At 38.1% G+C, this 13,684-nt stretch overlaps 1 protein-coding gene across 2 annotated transcripts in view; it reads left to right on the top strand.

Moving 5' to 3' along the window:
* CDH12 (cadherin 12) overlaps nucleotides 1–13,684 on the top strand; it is an 896,151-nt gene that overhangs the window by 183,488 nt on the left and 698,979 nt on the right. Inside the window, exon 1 of one of the 2 annotated variants that reach the window (XM_070747113.1) lies at nucleotides 3,870–3,900. The exons of the other annotated variant lie outside the window; for it this stretch is intronic. The gene's annotated coding sequence lies outside the window, so the exon portion shown is untranslated. Of the gene's footprint in view, nucleotides 1–3,869; nucleotides 3,901–13,684 lie in introns of those variants that run through there. 2 annotated transcript variants of the gene reach the window in all.

The following is a 13,684-nucleotide window of genomic DNA, read 5'->3' as shown; positions in this document are numbered from 1 at the left end:
AATGTACATTATGGCAGTAAATTAACACCAGAAAGTTTTCTTAAATGAAGTCACACTAACTCCTCCCAATTATTTAAATAGATCTACTCGAAACATGACTAAGTCAGGGTTTAACTCAGCTGCCTTATCTTAATACTACAACACTGTTACATTTCAGACTACAGTGATCCCTCGATTAGCACGGTCTCGATTAGCGCGAAACGCTGCAACGCGGTTTTTCAAAAAATATTAATTAAAAAATAAGTCCGTGCTAGTTCTCTCTCTCTTTCTCTCCCTGTTGCCGGCGTGGTATATGAGAGAGAAAGAGAGAGGCAGAGGTCGGGCGCATTACCGGGAGGTGGAGGCGGCGTGGGGACGCTGGGTGCCGGGGACACCGAGGAGGGGGTGGACGTGGCCTCTCAGCTGCAGAGCCGAACAAGGGCGGAGGCAACGGCGGAGTCCGGCGCTGGGGCCATGCGGGGCCGCTCATCCAGGGGGGCGTGGACTGGCAAGTCGCCCTCCTTTCTCTTTCTTTCTCTCTCTTATACCACACCGGTAACAGGGAGAGAAAGAGAGAGAGCGGAGGGCACCTTGCCGGTCCACGCCCCCCTAGATGAGCGGCTCCGCATGGCCCCAGCGCCGCCCAGGCAAAGGGAAAACCCCAAGATCGCTTGCCGCTTGCCGTATTGCAGCGAAGGAGGCGAAGCAAGGCTCCAAGCTGCAATACGGCAAGCGGCAAGCGGCAAGCGATCTTGGGGTTTCCCCTTTGCCTGGGCGGCGGGAAGACCAAGGGAAGGTTCCTTCAGCTGCCCAACACCTGATCCGCTCCGCAGCGCGGCAGCAGCGAGGAGCCGAAGATGGGGTTTCCCCTTTGCCTTTACCCCATCTTCGGCTCCTCGCTGCTTCCGCACTGCGGAGCAGATCAGCTGTTGGGCGGCTGAAGGAACCTTCCCTTGGTCTTCCCCGCCGCCCACACGCAAACTCCACCATCTGCGCATGTGCGGCCATGAAAAAAAATGGCGCGCATGCGTAGATGGTGTTTTTTACTTCCGCACCACTATAACGCGGAAATCAATTAGCGCGGGAGGTCTTGGAACGTAACCCCCGCGCTAATCGAGAGATCACTGTATACTTGTACAGAGGCTGTTAAAATTGATGTGGCTTTCTGGAAATATAAATTGCATGCCGCCCCGAGTCTGCGAAGAGGGGCGGCATACAAATCTAATAAATAATAATAATAATAATAATAATAATAATAATAATAATAATAATAATAATAATAGTATAAATTATTCTTTGCTATTTAAAAGAAGATACAAAAGCACTGGGCCTCTTCAGATCAAGATTCAGATTCCCCCCCCTTTTCATTGGTAATTTAGAATATTAAAGCCCTCCTCCCCCCCCCAAAAAAAAACTCACAAAAAGGGGGTAATGACCTGTCTTTCATATTAAGTGAAAGACACAAGTTGAGGCCCAAAAATGGGTAGTCAATCTTCAGAAACTAAGCTTTCTGAGGCACATTACTAGATCATAAATTCCCAATACACAAACTGGCATGAAAATAAAATATTTATTTTATTCAGAAAGATATGAAAACAAAGAGAATCAATGAGATTTACTGTGCTTAGAGAAGAGAATAAATATCTAAACAAAGGGAGAAATGGTAAATTCCTTCATAATTGAGGAATTTGAGATTGGGGATTGAGTCTCTGGAAAAATAGCTGTTAAAAATGCTGGGCAAAGTTTTGCACGTAAAAGTCTTCCTGTTGTTGATTTTTGGTTTTGATTTGTTTTAGAAAATATAAATTATATGATGCTGAAAGTTTTTCCCCTTTCTCCCCATTAATCCTGAGTCTGGGAAGATTTAAAGACAAAAATCTTCCTTGTCATTTTTTTCTCTCAAGCAAGAACAATCAATTTACAAAAAAATAATGAGCTAATCCACTGTTTAAATATGGACCTGTTGCTGGTGCAATATGAACTTTAGATTTACATAGCTAATAGTACCTAATAAAGTATACTTTATGTTTAATTTGCTCAAAATCTGGTCATCCAATAATATCCACAAATAATGCTAATTACCCATCAATATCCACTTAGTTTCTTTGTGTCTAATTATAACTCCCAACCTAATGCAGTCATAAAAACATCCATTTCCCAGATAGTAAAGGCAAATATGTTCCATGGAGTCCCAGAGCTTTTGCAAATGACCATCATCTCCAGTAATGCTTCATCTATAAATGGAAAGATGGAAGAGTCCTTTATGAAATAACTTTGTGTCAGTACATTAACATACTCTTAGTTGGTAGGATGCCATCAACAGACCATCAGCTTGAAAAGTTCTTTCTAAATTGAAGATCCAAATTTATATAGAATGTTTTGAGTATCCTTGGAATAAATGAGGCTTTGGTCATGCTTGTGGCTTACTGTTCAAAAAATACCAGCAATGATTCCAATGCTCTTACTATTAGCAGAGCATATTGCATGTGGTATGGGTTCACTAAAGTTAATAACATAGTGTACAGCTCCTTCACTTTACTAGGTGAAATGTGAAAAGCTCAACTGGCCAAAGTCAAGACATGTGGTGTAAATCAATCAATATGGAGCCATCTAATCAAAACAAAGGATTGAAGTTTGCAATTTTAAATGTTAAACTTGTGAATGACAAGTGCATGAAGTCATAAATGGAAAAAGAAAAAAAAAGAATGTGGAGCTGTGAAGCTAAAAGAAAGGAAAGCCAGTAACAGATGTAAAGAAAGGGCCTAAACTTATACTTGAGGATTAAATATAAATAGGACAATGTATGTGTAGATTTAATATGGATTAAAATATGTGTTAGGAACTATGAGTTAGAGTTATTTTGATTTTTCTGAATATGAAATTAGGACATAGATCGTGATAGTAATGGTAGTAATGATTATACTGCAATGGCTCTGGATAATACAGGAACAGGAATGAGTTTGGTGTGTGTGTGTGTGCGCGTGCGTGCACACTTCTAAATTCATGCAACTTAAAGGGGGGTTTCTTGAATAACATGAATGGAATGATAGTAACAAGATGAGAGAATATAGAAAAGCTGATAGAGCAATTGGAAGACGCAAAAACATTTGGAAAAACAATGATTATGGAAAAAGGGGAGTGAAAAAAACTAGAGTGAAAGTAAAACAATTGCAAGAAAAGAAAATATGAGTCCAGTATGAGGAGGGGAGTATTAGAAAATGGATTAATCTCCTAATAGAACAAATGGAAAGTGTGTGTAAAGAAAGAAACAAAATAAAAACATCCTGTTTGCCATAATGTCCTGGACCTGCTAATCCATAACTCAGTGGCTTTATGCAAAACTATCTAAGCCGTGATTTTTTCTTGTGATTCAACAAAGGAGACAGTATTCCATCATCTAAATTTTATTAAATGCTGCAAATTCTGCAAAACTGTAAAACAACAACAACAATAGTATATGATAACAACTACCTGCCATGCTCCACAAATGAGACCATGTGCTCCTAGATATAAGGCGGGCTACTTACTGTCTAGCCCAGGATAGGCAAAGTTGTCTCTTCTATGACTTGTGGACTTCAGCTCCCAGAATTCCTGAGCCAAGCTCAGGAATTCTGGGAGTTGAAGTCCACATGTCATAGAAGAGCCAAATTTGCATACCCCTGGGCTAGCCAAAAATGTAACTGTTCCTAAATCCTCCAGGGCCTAAACTGCCTAAAGATGTGTAAGGATATACTGCTTACCTAAGACTCCTCCAGGTCAGGCAATATTGTATCTGAGTGGTTTCTCTGAATGAAAGATGAAATATTCCCATCAATGCTTGTAACAGGAAGTGACGAGACTGGGAAGGGGAAGTTAAATATGGTAATAATCCCTGAACACTTCCTTATTAAGGAATATTCTGTGCCTACTTTGATTAGAAAGGTAAGTATTGCCTAATTTATCTGTAAGCTAGCTAAACAGAAAGAAATCAACCCTCTTGTGGCAGAACAACAAATGCTCTGGGGACAGAATACACAGAAATACATGGATGTATAATAATGAAATATTTAAAAAGATGTTTGGTGGAATGTAGACATGAATGATACTGTGGCTGGGAGGAGAATGATTGTTGTAAAACAAATCATGATGAGAAAAATATTACATAAAATATTGAAAAAGAAACCAGTTGCAATGAATGAAGTAAAAAAGGAGCAATTAAGATTTTGAAATAAAGTAAAATTCAGAATAATTTTTGCAGGAAAAGTGTTTTGAAAGACTTAATAAGAGCTGAACAAGAAACTCTCTAGGGTAATAAGTGACAAGCCTGTCTAGGATGAAACTATTTTGAAGAATATTAAAAAAAGCATTTTAGAGGTCAATGATATCCAAAAATAGAAATTAAGCAAATGTTTTCAATGTTAATTTCCAACCAAAAATAATGAAAAGGAAATCAAAACTGTGAAGATAGTGAAAAATTATCAGTTTATAGTGAAACTAACTGATAAATTTTAAAAGATGGATGTGGTTTGCTCATGGAGTTCTTGGAAAAGTGATGTTATTATTCTCCCAAAAAAGCAGAAAGGAAGAAAATATTAAAACTTATTGGAAATTAATTAATTAATGGAGATTCACTTTGGTATAGTGGTTCAAGTACTAGACTACAAACTGAGAGGTTGTGAATTCTCCTTTAGACTCAAAATCAGCAGAGTAGCCTTGGACCAGACACCCTCTCAGTCCTAGAATGCAATGGTAAGCCATTTCTGAAAATGGCCAGAAAATGGCCCAAAAATGACTTTTAAAAGGCCTGTTTTTCAGGGTGTTGTCAGGCTGTATTTTGTGCCATTTTCAGGCTGGGTTTTTTTTTTTTTTTCAGTTTTCAGGAATTTTTTGGGACCAAAACAAGCCTGAAAATGGCCCGCACAATGGCCAAAAATCAGGCATGCACAGTGCAGCCAGCTGGTCTAGGGTTTCTGGTACTCCAGCACATGCACATGTACATGCATTCTGGTTAAGCACTCAGTGTCGAAAAGGTTCACCATCACTGGGATAGGTTGTCCCCTTCTTCCTTGTGACAGCCTCTCAGATATTTGAAAATCATGTCACCCCCAGTCCTTCTTTTTTTAGGCTAAACATATTCAGTTCCTGCAACTGTTCATATGTTTAGTCTCCAGATCCCTAATCATCTTTGTTGCTTTTCTGTACACTATTACAAAGTTTTAATATCTTTTTTTATATCATTGTGACCAGAACTGGATGCAATATTCCAAATATGGTCTTATGTTCCCAAGAAAGCTGCAGGGACTTTTTCACACAAGAGTCAATGATGACTCAAAGGCACTATAGTACTATTACTATTACTGCTAATAAATCCAGACTAAACATCTGGCTGTCTCTGCAACCAACCATAATTATAATTTATTAAGCATCCTTATGACGTTATTTGGCATATTTAGATTAAAATAGTATGAGAAGTGATAGTCAGCAAAATTTCAGCAATGCTTTGTGCCAGCAAGGCAGTCCAGGCCAGATTTGTGGATTTTTTTTAGCGGATCAATACGAAATGTATGAATATGATAAAGTGTTGTGTATTTGTAAATCAAAAGAAAGCACATCATAAATTTTATATATTTAAATTATGGAATTCACTGTGTGAATATTAAAAGTTTGTTGCTAAAGGTGACAAGTGTGATTGATGATGGAAGTAAGTCATGTAAGAATGAATGGCATGCTTAGAGAATTATTCATTGTTTAGTAGAGACTAAGACGAGGATATGAGTTGTCCCTTGATTGTGAATCTATGGTATTAATTGATGAATATGTATAAAATGTTTGTATAGGTAACAGTAAAGGTGTGTTGGTTGGGAAAATGAATAGTCAGATGTCTAAATGGCATGCCTTTTAGCCATTTTGTTGGCTAAGAACATATATTATTTGAAACAAACATAGTGTAACTGATGTGTTGCAAAGATAAGTATGGAACTAAAAATTAATACAGTATATCAAAACCAAGATAAATGTGTTTGAAAGCAAAAATGGAGTGGATGGTTGCAAGTTACAAATGCATTTTTTAAAAAAAAAAAATCTAGAGCAAGTAGATGAATCTGTGCATTAGGTAGAATGTGTAAGGTGGGAAAATGAATGTAGATATTTCAAGACAGCCAAATGATGGAGACATTAGTGGGCTTTATACATCGCCTATTGTGAGGAATGCTTTTTTTGTCAAACCAAAGAAAAATGGCTCTGTGAATGCATGAGAGATCTGTGGCATATAATAAATAAATATGCCAGGAGAAACAGGTAAGCTGTATATAGTTGAAATGAGGTATTTAAGGATTGTGTGAAAATAAGAAGAGATGTGGGACTAGAATAATTAAGTGAATATGGATTGTATACAAAAATACTTTTAAAGTGCTTTGGTTGTATAGAGAGAATGAATGAGAACTGTATTATAAAACCAGTGTGTAAAAGGATATTTGAATGAATCGGGAAGAAATAGGACCCAGAAAAACCAATTGTATGCAGTTGATGAGGTCCTCATAAAAAGAGAGGTAAGAAGTTTAAAGAACAAAAAGCCATGTTGAAATGATATATGGAAGGGGTGAAAGCAAGGATGCTTTTCATGAATAAAAAGTTATACAGTATAGAGATATAGTGAATGAGGTTGGTGTTAACTAGATTTTATCTATTCTTTTCCGCTCTCAGCTTACTATTTCTTTCTCCTTTCTATACTTTCCATACAAAGGTATAGTGTAGGTGTGCGTCTCTTGACCCACTGTAACTGCAACTTTCAAAAACTGCAGCTAATGAGGCTATGAGAAAAAGGGGAAAGGTTGAATGGTTTTAAATTGTATTATAACTACACCCCTTGAATAATAATAATGAAAAAAACTTCTTGCAGCAACCAACTACTTGTTGATAAAATGTCTTCCTTATCTTTAAAGCAATAACAATACTGCCTTCTATCTTCTTTTTCCTGTAATGGGTTGAGATCTCTTCCTATTCCTTCTTTTTTTAAAAGATTTGGCTTGTTACTTCCTTTTAATGAGTATGCTGAGGTTACCAAACCGGGCATGCAGATTGATTACTACATATCAACAAAGAGTATCTGTTATCTAGAGATTATCCAGATTTTTTTCAGCCAAGATCAAGTATCCATGTAATACATTCCAGTGCATTACAGAAACATTTGTCCATTAAGTGACAGAAGGTTGTAATCCATGACAATAACTTTATTCCAGAGGAAACCCAACTCCTATAATTGTTGCTAAAGTTCTTAAGACTCATGCACTTATAATAAAGAGTTGCAATGAGAAACAAAAAAAAATTTTTTTTTGGTAATATATCATGTAAACAAAAGGTGAGAGAAAATGTGAGTCATTGCGGGTAGTTTTAATGAGAAAATACTTTTTAATCATGAGATGGTCATGCGAGGGATGCTGCAATTTGGGCCAGCTTGATATCCATTCAAGGCAATTTATTTTCATTTATTTTCTTTCTGGAAAAGAAATAATAGCTCACACATGGCGCTGGTGCAGTAATTTGAAGCATTTGGATTTGCTGGCTCTCTCTCATCTCCTCTATTGCTGATTTCACATGAAGCCTCCAACGATGGGAGGCAAATAGAAAGAACAAAGCTGTCACTTGAGGGATGAAGTAATAGCTTTTTAAATAGGACAAATCATTCTGTTAATACTATTGGTGCATATTAACAGGGTGGGACTTGCAACAAGGTGCAATATGTGATGCTTTTCTTCATGATCTCATTGAATTTGACTCTTTCAGATGCCTGTCTATCTTAACTGAGTCTTTAGTTTTAGGTAGCCAACAAAACCCAATATTCCATGTGTTCACTGAACTGTGTCGGTTTCCCACTCTCTCCAGCAAATTAAGATGTTGCTTCTTTATGTATTTGGATTTTGAGTTCTGCAAGCTTGGAATTCTAATTCATATGCAGCTGTCCTTTCGCTCCAGACTATTTTGACATTAGTTCCCAAATACAAGGGACGATGGTCAGTAGATGCAGAAATACTAAAAACACAATTTCAAATGCTTTTCCCAATGAGAGGGAAAATGAAGGCAATATATGGGTTCCTCAAAAGCTTAGTGAAAATCTGAAAATACAACAATAAAAAAGTGGAGATAAAAGAGCTGGGAAGGAGGGCAGATCTCCAAGGAAGAATATATACAGACTGAGATAGCATTAGAAAGGTTAAAGCTTACAATGGACTGAGATTGACAAAGGTTGCTAAGGACAACAACTCTGGCCTTTTTCAGATTTGTTGGGAAAAATATAACAAAGAATGAAAAGAATTAGGATACCAGCTGGTCAATGGAAAATGCTAACAGTTGAGTAAAGCAAAACTACTTAATTCATATTTTGACACAATTCTCCAAAAAGGTACTTATTGGTTTGAAAAATGTATAAAATTATACATATAATATTATATATAAAATTATACATATAATATATAATATATATAATATATAAAATTATATATATAATATAATATATATAATATATAAAATTATATGTATAATATATAATATATATAATATATAAAATCTATGAAATCTACACCAAAAAAATCACACGTAACCCTTCCCTGGTACAAGCTGATACAGGAGTTGCGCCTGTAGCCTAATGGCTAAGGTCTTTACCTTACAAGGCAGATGCCTGAGGTTCGAATCCCAGTAAAAAGGGTGTGGCTACCTGATGAAGACAAAGAAGCCCGAAATAGGTCTATAGTACTCTCTCTTCCTTTTCATTATCAGCAAAATATGTTGCATATGTGTGTGTGTGTGTGTGTGTGTGTGTAAAACATATTTTTGCTGAAAAGGAAGGGAGACTAATATAGATCTATTTCAAGCTATTTTGCTCTCATCAACTAGCCATACCCTTAGCGGGATTTGAACCTGGGGAGTAGCTTTAACCTCTAGAGCAGCGTTTCCCAACTGGTGTGCCGTGGCACACTAGTGTGCCGCGAGACACAGCCAGGTGTACCGCGGAGCTCCTAGGGAAGCTCCAGCTGGGCGGGGCGCTGCCGGTGCCGGTGCGGGCTTTCCCAAAACGGACAGAGAATGCCCTCTCTCGCAGCCCCCTGGCTGGGAGCGCTTTTGCTGCGAGAGAGGGCTTTCTCCGTCCGTTTTGGGAATGCCCGCCACCCCTCTCTCGCGCGTGCCGCTCCCCTTTTCTCTCAGCCCTCCCTGGCTTCGCTTCTCAATCCCTCCCTCCTTCTGTCTTTCCTTCCCCTCAGCCGTTCTGTCTGGGGGTCTCCCGCTCTTCCCTTCCCCGCCTCCCAGGCTTTGCCTTCACCACCCCACCCCCTTTTTGGTTGGCAAGGAGTCCTTTGCCGCATCCTGCAGTTCGCACTCGGCTCGAGGCCGCTTTCCCTGGCTGCGCTCTTTCTTTCTCTCTCTCTCTCTCCCGTGAGCCGGGGGAAGGAGAAAACAAACAAACAAAAACTTCTTGCAATGGGCCCGCGTGCGCGCTCGTGCCCGCGCTCGTCACTTCAGCAGCGAGGGAGGGAAGTCAGAGGGCGAGGGAGCGAGCGAGCGCTCTTGTCCTCGGTGCCCTCTGCAGCCTGCCTTCCTTCTTCTTTGCCGCCGCTGAGGGACGGAGAGAAGGATAGAAAGGAAAGAGGGAGGGAGAGATAGAAAGGAAAGAGGGAGGGAGGAAAGAGGGAGGGAGAGATAGAAAGAAAATAGATAGAAAGGAAAGAGGGAGGGAGAGATAGAAAGGAAAGAGGGAGGGAGAGATAGAAAGCGCTGCTTGCTGCTCCATCCTTTGCTTGGTTGTCATAGAGACGGAGAGGGGTAGATATTAAAGGGGGGTTGGGAAGTGTGCAGGAGGAGAAAAGTTTTGTTAAGTTTCGATTTCCCAGATGTCCGCGAGACCATTAGACTGGCAAATTCCTGAGATGCCCGGGAGGAGCATCTTGGAACCACCTGATGCGTCTGGACAATGAAGATTGGACGGATGTCCAACAGGGGGGTGGAAAAGGGGTTTTTAGTATGTGGGTTACGCGCCATTTTCTTCAGATTTTGCTTTGCTTCTGATGCTTCAAGTTCTGATTTTGATAAATTCACTTTTAAACTTAAATGAAAGGACTCTGAGTTTTATTTGTCTGAATTCTGACTGGCAGCACCTGACATTAATTTTATGAGTAGCATGTCAATAAAGATGGCATGATAATGAAATTGAAGTATAAGATGCATCAAAAATTATCAAAATTCCTTCATCGTCTCATCAAAATGGATTTGGAGTGGAGTGTCATATGACATGTCATAAAGTTCTTCCATGACCTCTCTGTTTCTTAAACGTTTCTTTATTAATGTTTAGATAAAGAACGGGGTCAATGATCATCAGATCTGTAGTTGACACAAAATTGGGTGGGCTCTATGGACTGAAAATGGACTGAATAAAATTTAAGAGTGTCAAATGCAAAGTTACTCACTTAGGAATCAGACAAATGTGGCTCCTTGTTTTACAGGAGCATGAAAAAAAGGTATCATGGAAATGTTTAGAAGACAGTGTCTGATTTAGAGCAAGGATTTTGAATTCTATCCTCTATTTATATCACTATATATAAAAAAGGAAAGACTTTGTGCAAGATTTTATTAGACTGTTAGTAACTGAAGAGCTGACAATGCTCTGGCAAAGCAAGAGATTTTTGTTGTTATCTGTACTCGTGTAGCTGTCTTTATGTATTAAAGGTAAAAGTTTCTGTCAGTCACGTCTGATTCTAAGGCATGGTGCTCATCTCTATTTCTTGGCCAAGGGAGCCAACATTGTCCAAAGACAATTTTTGTGGTCATGTGGCCAACATTGCTATACACCAAAGGTGCACAGAATATTTTTACCTTCTCATCAAAGTGGCACTGTTTAATCTACTTGCATGTGCATGCTTTGGAACTGCTAGGTTGGCAGGAGCTGGGGCAAGTAATGGGAGCTCATCCCATCTCACAGAGCTCAGGTCTCAAACGTGGGCTGTCAGATCTCCAGCTGACAAGCTCAGTGTCTTTTAATCACTGAACCATCATGCCCCCTTTTCTATGTCGGAGGACAGCACCCAGAACAAATAGAATAATTTATTTCAACTACAGTATTATCTTTAAAAAAATTAAAATATGAGCCAAAGTTTTTTATAGGGGAAAGAGATGTTTCTATATTTAAGAAAGATAATGTGATATGACTGGCACTTGACACGAGATGGCACTTGTTGATCTAAAAAACAGATCCTGCAGCTGCAGAAAAGATGATGATGATATGATGATGATTGTGTTATATGCTGACTGTTTTTGCAGGGAATGTTTGTTGAACTGATCTGGAGTGCAAAATCCTAGCATAAAGCAAGGAGGTATAGAAATCCCTTTGATGCCATTGATTGATTTCTGCATTTTGCAAGCTAGATGTGTGCACCATCAAGAAATGTACTATATAGTCATATTCTCACTTTTTCTCTACAATTTTCTCCTTTAGATTTTCAAATCATTCTCTTATATGTTCCTTTGGTATTCATTAAAATCAATCCTGCTTGCCTTTATCTTCTTGCCCAAGGCCTTTTATAGTTTTATTATGATTTTATGTGGGCTTTTTATGATTCGGAGCTGATTGTAAGATGGGTGGCTATATAAATATTTAAATTAAATAAATAATATACTAAACTTCTTTTTCAGATAGGAGTACTTTTTAGTTGATTCTGAGACTTTTCAAACAGTTGAGCTGGCATTCTCTCAGCTCCATTAAACCCCTGCAAGAGCATTAATAATATTACAGCATGTAAGAGCCTGTCAATTACTGTGAATCTCCTTAAAGACCCAAACCATCTCATTTCCCTACACAACATTCCATTCATAAACAATGTGTGGTTTCCTTGTGAATGATGAATAATGTAAGACATTCCACAAGAAACTTCAATAATCCATCAAGTTTCTTTCAACACACTTATTACTGGTATTGAATAATGAAAGTTTTATTTACTTAGAAAAAAAAACACACTTAAATAAAACATTGATGTTGTCATGACAGTCAGCTTTTCAGAAACCATAAATAGCCATTAGGAAATTTTCATACATTAGTTCATTGATGAGAAGAAGAAAAATTGCTACTAGATACAGCCTGCTGAAAGGTGTAGAGTTGATCAAATAACATTGTCCTTGCTTGTGAAACTGACCAAGGGAAATAGACCATACAAGTAATATACATACTGTATAAACATACCATATTCAAATTTTGGTGTATTGTTTATGCTTTTATTTTCAAGATCAGAGCATATTTTAATTGGGTTAGCTGAACATCCCCTTCCTTTCTTTAATCAATAAAGATTTATATTAGTCAATATACTTTTCCATTCAGGTTGCCAAAAGTAATAAACTCTGACATGAAACCCAAATTCCATTCACTCTCCTAATGAGGGATCTAGTAACTCCAAAGGGAGGCAGCATTTTAGAGATGACAAATGCCACAATTATTTCAGTTGAGTGACAAGTCTGCTTACCATTTGTTGTGCTGTATAATTACTGATTTTGGATAGTGTTATAACCAGTTCCCTTCAAAATAATGAGACTTGAGTCAAAACAGATTCACTTCCAGACTGTCAGTCGTTCATTCTCCCTTGTGATTATTTCTTTCTTCTTTCTTCGATTCCCCATATCTGATCTTCTTTGCCATTTAGATTTAGAGGTTTTGACCTGATTGTATAACATTCCCCTCTATCCTGGGCTATTTATACAATCTGACCCCCCTCTCCTATTTATTTATACTTATTTATATTTATATTCATGTCTACGTATCTATTTATCTATATCTACCTACCCCGTTTCCCCGAAAATAAGCCCCCCTCTAAAAATAAACCCTCCCTAAAAATATTTAAATGCATTCACAGCCGGTTCCTGCCATTACCTCTAGTTAGGGAGACAGCTGAGAATCAGGTAAGACGGCAAGAGGAGCCCCATCTTGCTCCATGCACCCCAAAATAATAAGACCTCCCTCAATTCAGGTCAAAAACTTTGTCCATGTCTTTTCACATGATGTTCTAAGATGTACCTTGTCTCTCCTTTTATTTCCAAATTTGAGAGTTCTACAGATAAATGATACAATCATTATTTTTAAGGGATGTCAACTGTTCAGTCACATTCCAGTTCGCCAGATGCTGTTTCATGCCTTATGACAGTACAAAATTTCCCGTTAGACATGCTGTTCTGTTGTTTGATGATAATTTTTTTCTGGGGAGAATCCTGTATCAACTTACCATATTCCTTTTTAAAGAAGTATTATTTATAATGCTGATCAAAGAATGTCGCAGAGAAATTTAATTTCATACATATTTACCAAAAGTTAGATTCCACTGAACATGGTGGTTTACTCTGCAATACTTTTTGAAATGTGTCCCTTTATTTCCAAAGATATGGATTTCCCCACTTGCTGATTTAGACATGCCAGCTCTTTTCTTGATTCAGATTTGCCCAAACATTTGATGCACTTTGCTTGATGCACTTCTGTATTTAAAAAAAGCACACGTCCCTTCATGATCTTCATTCAAAAGTCCATAGCTCAGAACAGAATCGCTGCTGTTTTCTTTGTGGTTTAATTGTACATGGCCCATTCACCCATTCACCCATTCTGAGCTTTGAAAATATTGTCAAACATATTACTGTTTAAAATATCACACAACAGCAAATACTTTTTTTTTTTTGCATAAAGCTGGAAAATGCATCTTGCAAAGTT

The sequence above is a fragment of the Erythrolamprus reginae genome, chromosome 3 (assembly GCF_031021105.1).
Source record: "Erythrolamprus reginae isolate rEryReg1 chromosome 3, rEryReg1.hap1, whole genome shotgun sequence".
NCBI classification, from domain to species: Eukaryota; Metazoa; Chordata; class Lepidosauria; order Squamata; family Dipsadidae; genus Erythrolamprus; species Erythrolamprus reginae.
Note: the sequence above shows the minus strand (reverse complement) of the source record. Positions and strands in the feature narration are given on the sequence as shown.